The sequence below is a fragment of the Urocitellus parryii genome, chromosome 10 (assembly GCF_045843805.1).
Source record: "Urocitellus parryii isolate mUroPar1 chromosome 10, mUroPar1.hap1, whole genome shotgun sequence".
Taxonomy (NCBI): domain Eukaryota; kingdom Metazoa; phylum Chordata; class Mammalia; order Rodentia; family Sciuridae; genus Urocitellus; species Urocitellus parryii.
In genome coordinates, this window is record NC_135540.1 from 19,478,329 (window position 1) to 19,499,592 (window position 21,264).

A 21,264-nucleotide genomic window follows, 5' to 3' on the forward strand; every position below is an offset into this window, starting at 1 on the left:
AAACTCTCGATATTTGATTTTTTCTTAATTTTAGAAAAACATAACCAACACAAACACTATTAAAGCTTAAGTATCATTAATTGAATTGGACAAAAATAAAGAAAAAGGACCAAATGTTGCTCAGAAGAAACTGTCTTGGAGCATTATTTACTCTGGTTTCAGAGTTCAATGTAAGTAAGGCCCACAAGCCAAGGTCCCAAACTAAATTCAATAGATCACCCTTGTCCCCAGGATTAAAGGTCAATATAGATTTTAAGTCCTTTGGATATAAATAAACCAAGCAGTGGGATAACTGGGTCAAATGGTGGTTCAATTACAAGTTTTCTGAGGACTTTCCATACTTCTTCTCACAGTGTAGTTGCACCAGTTTGTGGTCCTGCCAGCAATGTATGGGTGTGCCTTTTTCCCCACATCCTCACCAGCATTTACCGTTATTTGCATTCTTGATAATTGCCATTCTGACTGGAGTGAAATGAAATCTCAGTGTAGTTCACATCAATGTTTATAGCAGCTCAATTCATATTAGCTAAACTGTAGAATCAACGTAGGTGCCCTTCAACAGATGAATAGAGAAAGAAAATGTGGTATATATATACACAATGGAATATTACTCAGTCATAAAGAAGAATGACATTATGGCATTTGCTGGAAAATAGATGGAACTGGAGAATATCATGTTAAGTGAAATAAGCCAATCCCCCCAAACCAAAAGTTTTCTCTGATATGCAGATGCTAACACACAATGAGGAGGGGGCGGAGTTCATGTGATTGGACACGGGGGAGAAATGGTGGAAAGGAGAAGGGATGGTAATAGAAAAGGTAGTAGAATGAATCGGATGTTACTATCCTATGTGCCTATATAATTACACAACCAATGTAACTCTACATCAGGTACAACCAGAAGAATGAGAAGTTATACTCCATATATGTATAATATATCAAAAATTCCTTCTACTATCATATATGACTAATAAGAACAAATAAGCCATATTTTAAAAAGGTCCATGTAGAGATAGCAATTCAGGAACATGGCACTCCATAATGCCTTCTGTTGTCAAAGGAGACACATGTTGTTCCCTGTTGGTTTTGTCTGGATTTTAGTTTGGAACTCCTGGAAACAGTAATCATTCTTTTTTTAGAAAATTTTTTATTAGTTGCTTAAAACATTACAATGATCTTGACATATCATACATTTGATTCAAATGGGGTATGTAGAATCTTCTTAATACAGACTGGCCGCCAACTTAGGATGGGGCCTTGATATCAAATGGGTTCTCTTTATCCAAAACAATAATTTCTCAAGAGCACACTAGTGGCCAGAAGAATGCTAATTTCAAAAATGTTAAATGATCACTATCATATAACTAACACATGGCAAGGATCTGGCGAGTCGATCACACCCTTCATGATACTAGGATTGCCAGATAAAATTTAAATTTGAAGTTCGAATAAATTTCAAATAATCCTTTAGTGCAAGTATATATCATAGAATGCATGGGCATACTTACATGTGGAATCTAAAAACATCAAATTCACAGAAGTGGAAAGTAGAAAGAACTCTTTCTATGTCATCTTATTTCACTTCCTCCATACTTAAACAAATTTCAGATTAGTTTTTAAGGCTGAATAATATTTAGGTATTGGGGCTGCGATGTGGCTCAAGCGGTAACACGCTCGCCTGGCATTTGCAGGGCGCTGGGTTTGAGCCTCAGCACCACATAAAAATAAAATAAGGATGTTGTGTCCACCGAAAACTAAAAAATAAATATTAAAAAATTCTCTCTTTCTCTCTCTTTAAAAAAAATATTTAGGTATATGCTACACTTTTTTTTTTTTAACCAATTCATCTAATAGTGGAACACTTACGTTGTTTCCATACCTTATCAGTTATGAATAATGCCCCCAATGAATAAAGAGTTGCAGCTATCTCTTCGAGGTATGGATTTAATTTCCTTTGGATATATACTTGGAAAGGGGATTGCTGGATTGTACGATTCTAACAATTTTTATCTCCGGATCAAGGATGCATTTATAAAGTACTTAACTACAATCTAAATTGTTACATGTTATGTGAATACAAAGCCAAGGGGTGGTTTCTACTCAATTGAGAAGCTTGAATTTGTGTTTAGGGAATAGTAAAGGTACATGGGATACAGTAAAGATTCAAGGGAGCCTTATACAGATTCATTCTTTCAGTAGTGCCGATGGCTAGTTCCTGTTCTGGTGCTAATGGTACAGCTGAGAGGAAACTGAAGTCCTGTTTCCAACAGTTTCCTTTCTGGTTAGAAATAACTACAGAATGAATGAATGAAGGGAAAAGCACCTGGTGTTTCTATGATGACAACTGAAAAGGGATATAGGAGGTGAATTTAGGTTTGCAACAGGCAAAATGGTCTCGAAGGAGGTGACATTTCAGCTGAGTGACCCAAAGGAGGCAGCCTACAGGAAGGCTAACGAGAAGCAGTATTCTGTTAGAGTGGAAGTCGTGCAAAGGTCCTAGGGTGGAAGTTCTGGGTAGGAGCTAACTTTTCATGACTCGAGAATGAAGAGAAGAATCAAGTGGCTGAGTCAGGAAAGGGGAAAGTTAAGCAGGGCTAGTAAGGCCAGAGGTTAGTTCTAAGTGTCATAAAGGGACACTGGAAGCTTTTAAGCCAGAGGGTGACAAGATCTGAAGTTTGGTTTTTTGTTTTGTTTTTATTTATTTTTTAATAATCCCAGCTCCTACAAAGACCTGGAATGGTTGCTACACAGTTCCCAAATAAACATGGAAGCCAGAGTAGTGCTGGAGATGCTTTGCAGGGGAGACCATAGCGGCTTGTCTCAAGGAGGAGTGGGGAATCAGATAGAGGTTAGGTTTCACATGTATTTTGTAGACAAATTTGACAAGACTCACTGATAGAAAGGAAAGAATCCAGGATAAATCCTTGGCTTAAGCACCTGCAGGGATAACAGCATCAATTATTGACAAGGAAAATCAGATAATCACTTATTCTTAAACGGGATTTATTCAGGTTGAAATGTCCAATAGATAGGAGGGGTTGGGGTTGTGGCTCAGTGGAAGAGAGCTCCCCTAGCATGTGTGAGGCACTGGGTTCCATCCTCAGCACCACATAAAAATGAATAAATAAAAATAAAGGTGTTATGTCCATCTACACTAAAAGAAAAAATTTAAGAATAAAAGTAGATAGATGGAAAATACAAGTTTAGTCCCTCTGGAAGATACTAAAGATTTTAAACCATGCAGGAGATTTCTACTTAATGAATTTGATGGACCATCTAGTTGGTTAAGGAGATTAAGCAAAACTTGATAAGATTTTTGAAACTTTCAAATAATTTTTTTTCTCAGCTATTCATACATCATGCCATTAAGTTCTTAAAATAGTTTGATAATCAAAAGTTGATGAAACTTTTTCAGTGTGTCTATGTTTCTGCTAGAACTTAAAATTGATATGTTTTATTTCCTGGGGCACAGTGTCAGCATCCCAAGGGACCATGAATCAAGATCTCACTTTCCTTCATAACCCAGAATTTTCTTCAGATAACCCCCTTCTCTTCAAAAGTGTACAACTGTTATGCGTTTTCATTTACATGCACAGACACACATGTGTGTTGTACTTTTTTTTTTTTAATGGTAGAGATGGTTATGGAGAATGGCTTTACCAGGGAAGAAAACCTAAAAGTTCCTGCTCAGCACACAAAGAAGAAGAGAGAAGAAAGCCACCCACCGAAGTCGGTAAGCAATGTTGGCACTCACTTGCCCTTGGCCTCAAAGCTCTCAGATTATACACTCCTTTTATTGGATTGTTATTTTAATGGGACTTTTTAAAGGGCGTTTTAATAGCCTCCTTGTTTCAGCAGATATACATTGGAAAGCCTTTGGAATACCTCCCAGTTGCAACATTTTGATCTTCACGTTTCTGAGAATTCTGACAAGCTACCAGGTAACAGTTAGTATGATATTATGCTGACACATTCCAGAGCTGGCAGTTGTTGGATTTGCCATGCGGCTTGTTGTCCAAATCCCTTGGGTCTGAGATTTATGGCCTTTTCCTCTTACCCACCCCTCCCTAGACCCTCGCCACCCTCCCCATTTTTTGACTCTGACTAACAACACTGGGGATGTGTTTTAGATATATCAGGACTCTACAGCGAAAGCCCAACCCTCGTTCAAAACACTCGCCACAGAAATGCTTATATTATAAATCTGTACTTTTCTGTGTCAGTTGAAAAATCAGATATAGCTTTTAGGGCAAAGATACTTGCTTTCCTATAAACATGCTCAGAGTCAGGTCACTCTCTGAACTGCCCCTGGTCACAGATCAGGAGTGATATCAATACATCCTCTGCCAAACTAAATCCAGCAGAGGGAATGACTCTGCAGTACTCACAGACTGCTTTCCCAAAGCAGAACTTCAAGGACAGAAAGGAACAGGAAGGAAGTAATTAAAATGCTTTAAAAGTTGCCTTTTGAGTGACTTAAAATAACAAGGGCTAAACAAGGGTAAGGTTGCCCAGCAGAGTTGACCTCAGTGGTGTTGGAAGTGATCTTCCTGACTATGGAAAAAAAGAGCAGAGAGGCCACAGTACTCAATGGCATCCTGTTGGACAACAGAGCTACCTGACCCTTGTTGCATTTTTCCAGGTTCATATAAGGAACAAAAGAATCATAAAGGGCTGTTGAGATTGGCATGCCTATTGGGTCCTGCACGCTAAGGCAACATTGGCCCAAGGCCTTCATTCCTTCCTTCATTTATTCAACAAAATTTATTGGGTGCCTCGATGAGCCATATACTGACCCATGAACTCAAAATATAAAGCTAGATAGAAATGGGGCCTGACCTCAAGCAGGTCAACCCCTCAAAGGGGTGACAGAGACTCAATAGATAAACACAGTCCAATGCTAGAATTCCAAGCACAGAGCTGTGCACTCTGAGCCTTAAGAGTGTAAAGGAAGGGCACTTAGTTTTGCTGAGGTGACCTTGGGAATACACCCGAGTTAAACTGTTAATAATGAATAAATTGGTGGAGAACTGGAGACTGTGAGGAACACGTGAGCAAATACACCAGGTGAGAACCACAGATGGGTTTGGAAGACATCACAGAGTGCCGTTTTTCTGTGTGAGAAGTCCATGAGCTGTGGCCAAAGAGAATATGTGCTGAAGAAATCAGGTAGCAACAGTGTGGAGGGCTTGGGGGTTACCCCCTAGACCCATCTGCCCAACACTCTCCCACCAGCCGCAGGGAGCTGTTTAAATTTAAAGTAAGTCATATATATTTTAAAAATTTGGTTCCTCAGCTTCACTAATCTCATTTCATGGGCTCAAAAGCCCCCTGAAGTCAGGGCTTTACCACGGAAAGTGCAGATTATGAAACATTTCCATCAGCACAGAAAGTTCTACTGGGCAGTTCTGAATCTCTGAAGTGTTTTATATAGGAAAATCAAAGTCAGGTCTTAGATTCTCACCCGCCAACTCTGGAGGACAGATTCAAAGAGATCAGACTGAAGAGAGGAGAGAGTCTTTTAATGATTCAAGGAATTTCCATTCTAGTGGGGCAAGACAGACCAAAAAAAAAAAAAAAAAAAAAAAAAAAAGGTAAAACACCTAATAATCCAGAGAATAATAAATGCAATAGATAAACACAAAGAAAGCAAGAAGGATTGGGGGGACCATTGGTGGGTCACCATTAAGTAGAGTGATTAAGGAATGTCTTACTAAGAAGGTGACTTTGAACAAAGACATTAAGGAAATCAGAGGATGGTGTAGGTATCTGGAGAGGAGTCCTGAGGTGTGGCACAGCATGGGCAGAGTCTAGCCCATCCTACAAATGACACATCTATCTGCACCATGAATTAAAATGTTCATATTCTCTATCTCATTGTATCAGTCATGGTTTTCCAGAGGAGTAGAAACAAAAGATAGATTAGATAGATAGATAGATAGATAGATAGATAGATAGATAGATAGATAGGATGGTGATAGAGACGATAGATATTGTGTATACATATGTATGTATACATGTATGCATGTACCAAGAGGCTTTCCAAAGGAATTGTCTCATATAGTTTTATGCATCTGTGCAGGATGGACAGTCCCCAATCCATAAGGCGCACTGGCTAGTGGGCAACTCAGGCAGGAGAGATGCTGCAATCTAGTGGCAGAATTTCTTCTCTGGGAAATCTCTATTTTTGTCTTAAGGCCTTGAACCGAGGGGATGAAGACCACCAACATGACCAATCATCTCCTTAGCTTAAAGCCAATTGATTTTATATGATACCACATCTACAAAACACCTGCACAGCAAGATCTAGACTGATGTGTGGTTCAGTAACTGGGCCCCACAGCCTAGCCACGCTAACACATAAAACTAAACATCACACTCATCTAATCTTCGTCCTCAGATAAGGGAACTGAGGTTGACAGAGTGGTGGGAAGTGATCCAGGAAGAAGAGAAAGACCCTTAAAACCTCTCCAAGTCTTCTCACAATAATCCTAGAGCTTTTTTGGCGGTACAGTGTAACCAGAACATGGAAGCCTAACTCGCCACTTGAAACTTCTGTGTTGTTACAGTGAGTTCAAGACTGAAGGAGAATTGATTCAGAGGTGCATTTATTTTATGAAGTCCATAATTGAACGGATTTTGAAGAGAACTGAAACTGCACCAGGCAGATTCTTTTCTAATCTTCACATTGTTTGTGCTTTGTATGAAGACACGCTAATGAAGAGAATTGATTTATTAATAAAGTAAGTGGATAAGGAGTAAAAGAAAAATATTTTTTTCTAACTTTTCCTCTTAGATTTAAGTTACCATAAATTCATCTGACCACCCATGTAGTTTCTTGGGAATACACAGAAAGTCACCATCAGCACCCAAAAAAGTAACAAGAAAGCTGGGCATGGTGGCACACACACACCTGTAATCCCAGGGGTTCAGGAGGCTGAGGCAGAAGGATGGAGAGTTCAAAGTCAGCCTCGGGAATGTGGCACAGTGACTCGATCCCCAGTACCAAAAAAAAAAAAGTAACAAGAAGAACAGACCAATTGAGGGAAATTATGTTGGAGTAAACCTTTTACTCACAATGTAATTCTAAGGAAATTTAATTAACTACAAAACCATTATGTGATATGAAATTAGGGCTATATATGGCACATGATAAAATATTAAGTTACATTTTCTGCTTTACTTTGTGATCATATTTTATGAAACAGTGATACTCCAACTCTTCAATAATTGCCATTTCATTATCAGTGGCTTCATCATAACTGACACCACATTTTTACTTGTCTACCATGGAATTGCAGGGCACTGACTTTTGATGCCATTTAGCTAGATTAAGATGCACACCTATAGAAAATTCATTGTTTGATGATGGCAGCAATTCCTCCCAGCCCACAAGAAGCAATTTGCATTACATTCAGTAATATTTTTATATCATCTCTAGACGAACATGTTCTTGATCTCCACAATTTCACTTCTTGCATGTGCCTATTTTAAATCACAAAATCTTTCATACTTAAGAGGCTTTTACTTCTTTTATTTTCTTCATCAAGAACCAATAAAAATATTTAGGCTATCTATGGAAATGACTACAGGATTTTCCCCTTTTTATCCTTAGTATTAACAACTCTGAATATGGATTTACACTTATTTTTTAAAAATAAAATAATTGTCCATTCTTTTTTTTTTTTACCTTTGGAATGCTGTGAAAGATTCTTTTTACTAATATTTCCCCTAGAATACTCTTATCCATCTTCATAAATTATTTCATTTTTTCTATTTGGATCATTTTTATTTTAGGTTTTCATACCAGCATTTTTTCATTCCATTTTTCCAATTTATTTGCATAGAGTCAAGCAAATTCATTTCAAGTTTTCACTTCATAAGTATGTGTGACTACTTTTTGTTATTGTCCTCTTATGGTTTTTATTCTTCTCCATTAGTTTGCTATTCAATCATCTACTTTGCTTTTTTCCCCTTCTGTTTACCTGTTTCAGAATCTGTTAATTTCTTTATTCGTCTTTATTGTTTTATCACATTCCTTAATTTATTTTATACTTCTTTTTCTAAACTTGAGTGTTTCATACATCTTTAATATCAATGTTAGTATTGTTAAGTAATAATAATTTTAAATTAACCTTGAGTGCCCTTGGATTTCCTTTTATCCTGAGAATTTTTAAAAAGAGAGTTTAAAACTTCCAGGTCTTTGCTTTTCTTATCATTGTTTTTAGTTTTATTATATTGGGAGACAATGCTGCCTTTACTATGTCTACTTTTGATTTAGCATGTATTTTTTTATTTGTTCTTTTTTATATGTACATGAAAGTAGAGTGCATTTTGACATATTGTATGTACATGGAATAAAACTTATTCTAATTAGGATCCCATTCTTGTGATTATAGATGATTTGCAGTTTCACTGGCAGGGTATTCATATATGAACTTAGAAAAGTGATGTCCAATTCATTCTACTGTCTTTTCTCTTTCCCTTCTCCCTTCCCTTTATTCTCCTTGGTCTACTCCAACGAGCTTCTATCCCCTCCACACCCTGCCACTCCTAATTGTGTGTTAGCACCCACATATCAGAGAGAATACTCAGCCTTTGTTTCTTTGAAATTGGCTTATTTCACCTTAGCATAATAGTCTCCAGATCCATCCATTTACCAGCAAGAGTCACAAAGTCATTCTTTTTATGGATGAGTAACATTCCATTGTGTGTGTGTGTGTGTGTGTGTGTGTGTGTGTGTGTGTGTATCACATTTTCTTTATCCATCCATCTGTTGAAAGGTACCTTCGTTGGTATCATAGCTTAGCTATTGTGAATTGAGATGCTATAAATATCAATGTGGCCATGTCCCTGTAGTATGCTGATTTTAAGTCCTTTGGGTATAGACCGAGGAGTGGGATAGCTGGGTCAAATGGTGGCTCTATTCTGAGTTTTCTGAGGAATCTCCATTCTGCTTTCCAGAGTGGTTGCACCAATTTGCAGTCCCACCAGCAATATATGAGTGAATCTTTCCTCCATATCCTCACCAACAATTATCATTACTTGTATTCCTGATAATTGCCATTCTGACTGGGATGAGATGGAATCTCAGTGTAGCTTTAATTCACATTTCTCTAATTGCTCTAACAATTAGAACTTTTTTTCATGTATTTGTTGACCATTTGTATTTCCTCTCCTGTGAAGGGCCTGTTCAGTTCATTTATTGATGGGGTTACTTGTTTTTTGGTGTTGAGTGTTTTGATTTCTTTATGTATCCTTGAAATTAATGCCTTATCTGAGGTGCAGGTGCAAAGTTTTTCTCTCATTCTGTAGGCTCTCTCATCACATTTTTTATTGTTTCTTTGCTATAAAGAAGCTTTTTATTTTTATACCGTCCCATTTATTGATTCTTGATTTTACTTCTTGAGCTTTAGGAGTCTTGTTGAGGAAGTTGATTCCTAAGCTTGCATGAGGGAGAGTTGAGCCTACATTTTCTTCTGGAATGTGCAGGTCCTTGACACACTTTGATTTGAGTTCTGTGAAGGGTGAGAGATAGGGATTAAATTTCATTCTGCTACATTGAGGATTTCCCATTTTCCCAGCATTCTCCAATATATGTTTTGGTGCCTCTGTCTAGTATGAGATAACTATATTTATGTGGGTTTATCTCTGTGTCTTCTCTTCTGTTCCATTGGTATTCATGTATGGTCCAGGGCCAATACCATGATTTTTTTAACTTATAATTTAGGGTCTGGTATTGTGATGTCTCCTGTGATTTAGCATGTATTAAAGTAGACTCTGTGATGTATTCTCTGTCTTTTTTTATCATTTGGGGGGGCATTGGGAAAGGTTCAGACTCAATATTAAAGGTGGAGAGACACCTATATCAACTAGATCTACTTTACTAGTTTTGGTATTGAATTGTTTTCTCTATATATTCGTATATATTCATTTCATGGTGGGCTGTGAGGCATCAACTTAACTCTTCAAAAACACCACATTTATGCTCATTTGTTGTATATCCTGTGCTTTTGCTTTAAATGTTTTTGCTATATTATTTCTATCCTATATTCACAACATTATATATTCATTCCAGATCACATTTTTCTTCACTATAATGATTTTTTTCTGAAGTCAACTTTGACATTATTGTTATTTCTATTTTATAATGTATGTTTTCCTGATATTTCTTTGTTGAACACTTCATGTTTATCTCTAACAGTTTCAGACTTTTGTCTTATAAATAGCACATGGATGGATTGACTTTGTCATCTAGTCTGAGTTTATTTAAAAAGTAGACCAGCTTTATTGATATCACAGGTAGGTTTGGTCCTCAGCCCTGATGTCATGTTAGCCAATGTTTATGTTTTTATTAATTTTGAGAATCTTTTATTATATCCTGTCTTTGTTCTGTATTGAAGGTGTTTTTCTTGAAAATTCCAGAAGGTTTTACAATATCCTTCTGGTGGTTACTTTGGTAAGTAAATTCTTTAATTAAAATTCTTCATTTCTGATGTGTCTTTGACTCCTACTGTTAGCACTGATAAAAGTAGTATATTTCTACTTTGTGCCTTTTCTTCTTCTCTTCATATCCTGATTATACTATGCTGATATACTTGCATTTGTCCTTATTTACAAATTTACATATTAGTCACATTTTTTCTTATTCATTACCTTATGCATTTAAATATATTTATAGATCTATTGCTTCAATGATCAATTTTGAACAATCTGTTTTACCCTCAAGTACAAAATAAAAATGAATCAATGTAATTGTATCCTTTCACACTTTTTTCTCCTCCTAATTATTGTTATCTCTTCTACATTTTCAAGCTGTGTAATAGTTATATCATGCCTATAAGCATAATCCACATATATGCCTTAATTATAATAAATGAATATTGCTTGACTTGGTTATCTTATAATCTAGTAGTTTTTTCTAAGATAGATTATAAAAATTGTATTCAGTTCTTCTAATGTGTTAGAAATGCCTTTATGTTGAATTTTTCCCTGAACAACATTAGCTGAGTTGAAATTTGGGGTCACATTTTTCTTCCTTTGCAGATATTACAGGCACTAGCTTTTAGGGGCCAAACTTACCAAGGAGAACTCCGAAATTATTCCCTTAGACACAGCAAAACATTTTGTGTTGGTATTCCACAAATTCTTAATTTATTTTTAAAATTCAGTGATAACGTATCTCCTAATATATCTTTTCAATCTCTATTCTGAATTTTCTCATTGTTTTGAAATAATTCTCTTAACCTATATCATTAAGGAATTTCCCTATATTTTTGCCTTTCTTTTTCTCAAGGTGGCCAATTGTATACATATTGGATTTGCTTTGCTTTTGCTCGCCATATACATAAATTTTCTTTACTAAGACTTTTAAGCTTTTCATTCATTTCCATTTTATTTTACTTGAACCTCTTAATCCTTTTTTCCATGCCTCACTTTTTTTGTTTGTTTTTGATAATATATATATTATTCCTAATGGTGCTTCTACTTTGTCTTCATTATGGACAATGTTTTCTGATAAATGTTCTTTATATGCTATTTGTTTTATCCAATTTATTTTATCTTTTTGTTCTCTTGGTGTGTACTTATTTACTTTCTTAGTTGTTTATCTCTGTTTGTTGGAGATATTTACCAGCAAGCCGTCAGAACTATGTCTAGGCTGGCAAATATTTATTCTCCTTATGGAATAGAGTGTCTTGTGTGAAAGGACTTCATCCCAACAGGGGGTGGGGGGTGAGGTGGGGAACTAGCATGCAGAACAGACTTCTGCAAATACAAATTACCTGTACCTCATTCAGCCTTTTTCATTGAGACCAAAGAGGATCCAGGAAAGCTCCTGCCTCTGGAATGAGCACCATGTCCCATAGACGCATGTCAGATTCTTGGCTAACTCAGATGCTCCCCTCACTTAGGAAAGTAATGTGCTGCCAACGTTTCCTGAGAACTGCATCTTTTCTCCTTGGTGGCTTTCACATCCGTGCCTTTGGTTTTCTGGATATTTCCCATTATATGTGTAGCAAGACATTCATATTTTCTATCATAGCCAGGGTTTTCTGTATCTCCTTAATCTGAGATTTCATATATTTAACCAAATCCAATTTTTTTATATTATATTTTATATTATATTTTTTGTACACTAATCCTGCTGGTTTTTTGTTTTGTTTTGGTTTGGTTTTTTGGTTTTTTCTCCCCTATTCTGTCTTCATGCTATTTGTTCTAGATGTAGTGTGTGTGTGTGTGTGTGTGTGTGTGTATGTGTGTGTGTGTGAACACTCAGATTACCATGGCCAGATTCTTTCTTTTTCTTTTCTTTCTTTAAAAAAATTTCTATATTGAATTTTTAGGATTTTTTTAAAAAAATAACTAATTTTGCCTGACATTAATTTTAAAAATAAGGCAACCTCAGTGGAACAACTTGGGTTCTATAAACATTTTTATGACTTAGAACCAAAATAGGAAGTCACCAGCATCTCTTTTTCTTGTCTCCTAAAAGTCTCCTTTGATTGGCTAAATTTATAGTTAAAAATAGATTTATAAAGGAGATCTATTATTCAGTAGCAAAAAGAACATAAACATATTGGTTTAAGAATAATATCAAATTTCTCAATTTAATGTATTTTTGCTATTTAAATAATAAGAGACAAATACTAAGCTTCAGGATATGAGAATTTGCAGGATTCTTGATTATATTCTCTCATTAACTTTCTAGAAATTTCAATATTTTACTATATCCTCATACACACTGAAGGTGGGTTTATTCTTTGTCATTGTTAATTTGCTTAGCCACTTAAAATTTTAATTTTTAAGATTATAACATTAAATAAGAGTAAATATCTTTATAAATATTCAATAGCATTGGCATTTCTCCTGTTGTGAAATAATTATTTACATTTTTTCTCCACATGGTTTGAGTCTGAGTAAATTTTGGATAGTGATATATTAACAATTGATTTTTAACACTTTCCCAGTATATTGACTTTATTTTTGTTTTTAAGATTTTGCACACAAAAAGACTTCTAACTTTTAGACATCCAAGTGTATCAATTTTAAATTTTATAAGTTATTAAATTATTTTAATTCCTTCCCTTCTTATTAGAGACTAAACAAATATTTGTTTCTACTTTCTTTTATTTTTGCATAATTTAATTTGTTATATTACTAGACTTATTGATCTAAAATTACTTTAACATTTAAAGATGTTAAGATTCTAGATTTATTTATTTTGGGGGGGTTTGAATTTTTTAATTATTTTTATTTAAATTTTTTTTTATTCTAATTTGTTACATATGACAGCAGAATGCATTACAGTTCATATTACACATGTAGAGCACAGTTTTTCATATCTCTGCTTATATACAAAGTATATTCACACCATTTGTGTCTTTTTCATACATGTACTTAGGATAGTGATGTCTATCTCATTCCATCATATATATATATATATATATATTTTTTTTTTTTTAACCACCATGCCCCCCTACCTCCCCCCCTTCCCTTTGCCCTATCTAGAGTTCATGTAATCCTCCCATGCTTCCCCTCCCAAACCCACTATGAATCAGCCTCCTCATATCAGAGGAAACATTCAGCATTTTGTTTTGGGGGATTAGCTAACTTCACTTAGCATTATATTCTCCAACTCCATCTATTCACCTGCAAATGCCATGATTTTACTCTCTTTTATTGCTGAGTAATATTCCATTGTGTATATATACCACTGTTTTTTTTATCCATTCATCTACTGAAGAGCATTTAGGATGGTTCCACAGTTTAGCTATTGTGAATTGTGATAAAATAAATACTAATGTGCCTGTGTCCCTGTAGTATGCTGTTTTTAAGTCCTTTGGGTATAGAACGAGAACTGGGATAGCTGGGTCAAAAGGTGATTCCATTCCCAGTTTTCCAAGGAATCTCCATACTGCTTTCCATATTGACTGTACCATTTTGCAGTCCCACCAACAATGTATGAGTGTGCCTTTTTCCCCACATCCTCGCCAACACTTATTGTTGTTTGTGTTCTTAATAGCTGCCATTCTGACTGGAGTGAGAAGAAATCTTAGAGTAATTTTGATTTGCATGTCTCTAATAGCTAGAGATGTTGAGAATTTTTTTTCATATATTTATTGACTGATTGTATATCACCTTCTGAGAAGTATCTGTTCAGTTCCTTGGCCCATTTATTGATTAGGTTATTTGTTTTTTTTAGAGTTTAGCTTTTTGAGTTCTTTATATGCCCTGAGATTAGTGCTGTATCTGATGTGCAAGTGGTAAAAATTAGCTTCCAAGCTGAAGGCTCTCTATTCACCTCACAGATTGTTTCTTTTACTGAGAAGAAGCTTAGATTGTTTCTTTTACTGAGAAGAAGCTTTTTAGTTTGAATCCATCCCATTTATTAATTCTTGATTTTAATTCTTGCACTATAGGTAGGAATCTAATCTGATATGTTGGAAATTTGGGCCTACTTTTTCTTATATTAGACACAGCGTCTCTGGTTTAATTCCTAGGTCCCTGATCTACTTTGAGTTGAGTTTTGTGCATGCTGAAAGACAGGGGTTTAATTTTATTTTGTTGCATATGATTTCCAGTTCTCAGAACCATTTGTTGAAGAGGACATCTTTTCTCCAATGTGTGTTTTTGATGCCTTTGTCTTATATAAGATAACTGTAATTTTGTGGGTTAGTCTCTGTGTCCTCTATTCTGTACCATTGGTTTACCTGTCTCTTTTGGTGCCAATACTATGCTGTTTTTGTTACTTTACTCTGTAGGATATTTAAGAACTGGTATAGTGATGTCACCTGCTTCACTCTTGCTAAGGATTGCTTTAGCTATTCTGGGTCTCTTATTTTTCCAGATGAATTTTATTACTGCTTTTTATATTTCTATGAGGAATGTCATTGGGATTTTAATTGGAATTGCATTGGATTTGTATAATGCTTTTGGTAATATAGTCATTTTGACAATATTAATTCTGCCTATCCAAGAACAAGGTAGATCTTTCCATCTTCTAAGGTCTTCTTTAATTTATTTCTTTAGTGTGCTATAATTTTTGTTGTACAGGTCTTTCACCTCTTTTGTTAGGTTGATTCCCAGGTTTTTTTTTTTTTAGGCTATTGTAAATGGGGTACTTTTCCTCATTTCCCTCTTAGAGGATTTGTCACTGATACACAGAAATGCCTTTGATTTATGGGTGTTGATTTTTTATCTTGCTACTTTGCTGAATTCATTTACTAGTTCTAGAAGTTTTCTAATGGAATGTTTTGGGTCTTCTAGGTATAGAATCATATCATCGGCAAATAGTGCTAATTTGAATTTTTCCTTTCCTATCTGTATCCCTTTAATTTCTTTCATCTATCTAATTGCTCTGGCAAGTTTTTCAAGAATTATATTAAATAGAAGTGGTGAAAGAGGCCACTTGTTCCAGGTTTTAGAGGGAATGCTTTCAATTTGCCTCCATTTAGAATGATGTTGGCCTGGGGCTTAGCATGGATAGCTTTTACAATGTTGGGATATGTTCCTATTATCCCTAGTTTTTCTAGTGTTTTGAACATGAATCATGCTTTATTTTGTCAATGCTTTTTCTGCATCTATTGAGATGGTCATATGGTTCTTATCTTTAAGTCAATTGATGTGATGAATTACATTTATTGATTTCCATATGTTGAACCAAACTTGCATCCCCAGGATGAACCCCACTTGAGTGTGGTGCACAATCTTTTTGATATGTTTTTTTATGAGATTTGCCAGAATTTTATTGAGAATTTTTTCATCTATGTTCATTAGAGACATTGGTCTGAAGTTTTCTTTTTTTGATGTGTCTTTGTCTGGTTCTGGAATCAGGGTGATATTGGCCTCATAGAATGAGTTTGGAAATGCTCCCTCTTTTTCTATTTTCTAAAATAAATTGAAGAGGATTGGTGTTGGTTCTTCTTTAAAGAACTCATCTGTGTATTCTTTGTAGAACTCATCTGTGTATTCATCTGGTCCTGGGCTTTTCTTGATTGGTAGGCTTTTGATGGCATCTTCTATTTCATTGCTTGAATTTGATCTGTTTAAATTGTGATATCACCCTGATTCAATTTGGACAAATCATATAACTGTAGAAATTTGTTGATGCCTTTGATAATCTCTATTTTATTGGAGTACAAGTTTTCAAAATGATTTCTAATTATCTTCTGTATTTCTGTAGTGTCTGTTATGATATTTCCTTTTTTATCCTGTATGTTAGTAATTTGAGTTTTCTCTCTCCTTCTCTTCATTAGCATGGTTAAGGGTCTGTCAATTTTATCTATTTTTTCAGAGAACTAAGTTTTTGTTTTGTCAACTTTTTCAATTGTTTCTTTTGTTTCAATTTCATTGATTTCAGCTCTGATTTTAATTATTTCCTGTCTTCTGCTTTTGGTGTTAATTTGTTCTTCTTTTTCTAGGGCTTTGAGATGTAATGTTAAGTCATTTATTTGGTGGCTTTTTCTTCTTTTAAGAAATATGCAATGAACTTTCTCTTAGTACCTTCGTGTGTCCCAGAGATTTTAAAACATTTTATCTGTGTTCTTATTCACCTCTAAGAATTTTGTAATCTCCTCCTTGATGTTTTTTGCAACCCACTCTTCATTTAGTAGTGTATTATTTACTCTCCAGGTGTTGAAGTAGCTTTTAATTTTTATTTTATTATGATTTGATAGAATGCAGGGTAGTATCTCTACTTTTTTTTATATTTGGTAAGTGTTGCTTTGTGGCATAATATATGGTCTATTTTAGAAAAGAATCCATGTGCTGCTGAGAAGAAAGTGTATTTGTTCATTGATTTCTTACCATTTTCACTGTGTTGTGTACATTCTTTTCAAGATTATATATTTTGTCTTCATTGACTGAGGTCCTATCTTCCAAGTGGTCTAATCTATTGGTGATACTTTTAATTGAGCTTTTAATTTGGGTTATTATTTCTTTCATTTCAAGGATTTCTGGGGTTTTTTTTATAACCTCTATCCCCTATTGAAGTAATCTTTTGCTTCCTCTATTTGTTTATGTAGCTCTTTGTTGAAATGATGTTTTGCTACCTGTGTTTACTCTCTTATATTATCCTATAATTCGCAGAACATTCTAATCATGTACACCCTGAACTCATTCTCTGTCATGTCTTCTGCTGTCTTTGCCATGGATTCTAATAATGTGGCATCTTGATATGTTTGGGGCATTATCTTCCTTTGTCTTTTCATATTGCTTGTGTGTCTTCCCTTGTAGCACTGTGGATCCGAGGTATTACCATTTTTACCCTATGGGCTTACAGTGCCCCTCTCTAGGGATGCATACCTCTCCTTTGAGGTGAAGGACAATGTTATCAGATCCCAATATAAACAGTATACACTCTAAAAACAAACGTTTGCTATTTAGACATTAACAGTTTGGTCACAATGCACAGAAATAGTGAATTCAATTATTATCTCCAATATACTTAGTAGGTTTGTAAAAAGGCTTACAGTTTCAAAGAACTGCGGGTGAGGAGTAGGACGATATACTGAGGAGACAGGAGGTAAGGATACAGAGTTGTTATATCTTAGTATGTCAGAGAAATCTAGAGAGGAAGATTAGTGGCAGGAGAAAGGAGAGAAAGTAATTTCAGGTAGACAGGTAAGTGGGAAGACGGTAGAGTACATAAAACATACATATATACTGAGAAAAATTTAAAAATGTTAAAATAGTAGAAATTGGGGGATAAAAGAAATATATATACCAATCACAGCTGTAATATACTATTCAGTCATCCCAGTCCTCAAAGTCCTAATTCATGCAAAGCACTTGGTTTCACATATGTTGGGGATGTGAGGGCAGGAGAATAGAGAGGGAGAGGTTAAAAAAAAAATCTCAAAGGAAGAAACAGGATTGTTTTGGTTGGGAATTCGTGTCTTTCCTGCTTCCCTTCTCATCCAATAGGTGGGGTTGTCGGTTGTTAGCTGGCATCTCCGCCTTCAGGGTGGTGATGTTTTCCAGGGTGTCACTGTGCCAGGGTAGCAGCTGCTGGGAAGGGGGCAGTTAGAAACTGGGTACCTGGCCGGAGTTCCAAACCTGGCAGTTGCCCCCACTGATGATGGTGCTGAAGGTGGCCCAAGATGGAGGCACCTGCTCTCAGTAGTGGGCTGTCAAGGATTGTGGGGGGAGCTGGGTGAGGCGATGGAGGATGAGTTCAGAGACGAGATCTGTGGCTTGCAGTGTGTGGCTGTCAGCTGACTTCAGAGCCTGTGTGAAGTTCTCGGGTGCGGGCGGGCTACTGCATGCAGGGGACTCTCTCTGCTGGAGCAGAGTCCCAACATGGTGGCAACTGGTGGAGCCCCACATCGTCGGTAGATGGGGGTCCACACAGAAGTGGCAGCCAGGGTTCCTGCATGTGAGAAGCTGCCAGGTATGCTGCGTGGCAGCGGCATCCATGATTTCTGCTTGGGTGGGTGGCCGAAAGGTCTGTGTGGGTGCTGATGGTCCTGCTGGGGCACCTGATAGTCCTGCGTGGATGAGTAGTTGGGAGGTCTACCCCAACACTGAGGCCTGGAGCCCTAGACAGGCATGGCGGCTGGGAGCAGAAATATCACTCACAGAGAAGCAGTATTCTCACAACTTGAGTCCTAGGTCATGGAGCAACACAGAATGCTGCCTTCCTCTGGCCTGTCATTTTGGATCTGATGTCTTTCTTTTTTCCTGAATAGACAACCAGTTTTCACAGTTTTAATATTTTTGTGTAATCCATTCATTCTTAATGGCTTTGACATCCCTTTTTTTAAAATAATAACTTTATATATATATATATATATATATATATATATACATACATATTTATACATATACTTATACACATATGTGGATGTGTATACACACACACACACACACACTCGGGTCTATTTCTGGTTTTCTCTGTTATTTATTTTAAATGAGTCTGGAGCCATGCCTATAGAGATTTAATTATCAGTACTTTGTGGTATGTTCACATATCTAAGGACATATTCTCAGTGTACCCAAACATCCTCTCTCATTATTGCTCTTTAAAAATATATATATCTTTTGGGTTATTTTTAATGGTTTAGTTCCCCATCATAAAGCATATTTTATGGACAGAACAGAATCTTCTCTCTATATCAAGTGTTCTCATTTTGAACATCCAATGTTTTATTATGTTGTGATGCCATGGTACCTTCTGGACACCTACACTCACACTAATATTGTGGAATGTTTCACCTAAAAAGTATTTCATGACCAAGAGCACTTGAGAAATATCACCTCTTTTTACTCATCTCTTGGAGATTCATGGTGAATATGAACGTATTTTTAAAAAAGAAATAAGTTATTCAGTGAAGGAATTGATACGATGTTGTTTAGTGTTTCCCAAATTTTCATTTTGTTTTACTGTTTTGCTGAACCATTATTAGCCAGTGGCCCTCTGTGTTCTAAGCAGGATATTTCCTTTGGGCTACTCTGAGTCCTTTTCATCACTCTTGTCTCTGATGCTGATTAATCCTCAGATAAGTAGTCATACATGGGAGTGTCCCTCGTTGGCAAAAGACAAGTGGCCCGAACAGGGCTGAGATGCTGGACGGGTGTCGTGTCAGACCCATGGAGGAGGTTTCCATTTCTTCATCTGAGTTGCTAATGGCCATGACTTCAGCAAGGAGACAGAGAAGCTGGACAGAGCTGTCTGAGTCTTCTCCAGTGAAGCAGAGTCTCCACAGCTAGCCTGCAGCCCTCGGAAAATGGGTCATTCCACCACCAAGCTGTGGCTCTGGGTGGCACTTTGGAGACACTGCGGTGAGGGAACAGACCCCTTATTCATCGCGGGGAAGATAGTGTTTTTCCTCTCCGGTGACAGATTCACACTGGCTCAGCGGCCTTGATGGTAGGCGTGACTTCCTGAGGGATTTTCTCTGGATGCACAGAAGGTTCCCTGAATCCCAGGGAAAGCCTGAGTCACCCTCCGTCCTGTCGGGGTGGGGCTGGCATGACTTGGATGCAGCTTCTACTTGGCTGAACTTCTATGACAGTAATTTTCAGTCTAAAAACCATCCACCTCCAGGAGAAATAGAAGAACATGTGAAGGAAGAGGCCCCCCAGAGGTGCTGAAAGGGGCAGTTAGGCCACCTCTCAGCCTCCTCACTGGTGCTCCAGGGTGACACATTACGGAACTTGGAAAATATCCTGGTTTTCTCTTTGACTTCCTATTTCCCTAGGGCAGCCTCTCCAAGTCCCTGTCCCCAGATATCCTAATAACTGAGACCTTCATAAATCTCACAGTGCTTGGGAAAGTTGGAACCAAGTCTGATCTGAATTCTCGACTTTGCTTCTTGGTCCTTAGCCTCCCTACAAAAATACTAAAGCTTCCTCTCCATACCATATCTGTGTTCTTTATCACTTAAGTTTCAAGAACAATTCTTGTTTTACTTAATGACACCCCTGGAGGAGCCATGTAAATTCTCACTCGCTGTCCACTCCTGTGCCAACACAAACACATATCTGATTTCTGTAAACAAGCAGAGGATGGGGCTATCTAGGCCATAAGTACCCCCAAGGAAGCCCCGGGTTTGTTTGCCATTCCTTAAAGCAAACAGTAGCCAGACGCCAGATAAAGAGACCACAGCAGGTTGACCCTGAGGTTGGTCAGGGAACTAAGCTGGGCAGTCACAAAGAGAAGGAAGGGTGTTTGACTCCAGGTCTGACTCTAACTAGTGGAGAGTCTTCAGTTTCCTGTGAAGCAAGCTGGTCATGGAGTTCGCATCACAGAAACTTCATGATCAAACGAGGTAATGTGTATATAACACATCTAGTCCATCACTGTGCCCACGGAATACTGAATTATGGCCCAAACAATGGCCTAGTAGGCATCACGGAAACCTTGGAAGTTCAGTGCCCATGAGTGGATTTTAGGAAAAAGTCTCACAATTTTTATCAAGAGTTCACCAAATAATTTTTTTAAAAACACGGAATAATAGAAGCAATTTTGAAAACATTATCACTGAAATAAAATACAGTTGTTCCAGACAAGTTAATCTTTCCAAAGTTACAAAGAAAACAATTTCCAGATTGTCATCCTTGATTACAATAGACACATTGCCTTTTTGCTCATTTAAATATTGCCCTTCCTTCCTTCAACTCAGTGGGGGTCCCATTACTGAATCTGGATCACTCAGGCAATAGCCACACAGTTTCCTGTTTAGATACATATCCAGCTTCTTCTCAGCTGCTGAAGAGCAGGGCTCTGATCTTACACCTTCCTTCCATGCCCAGAACATCCTT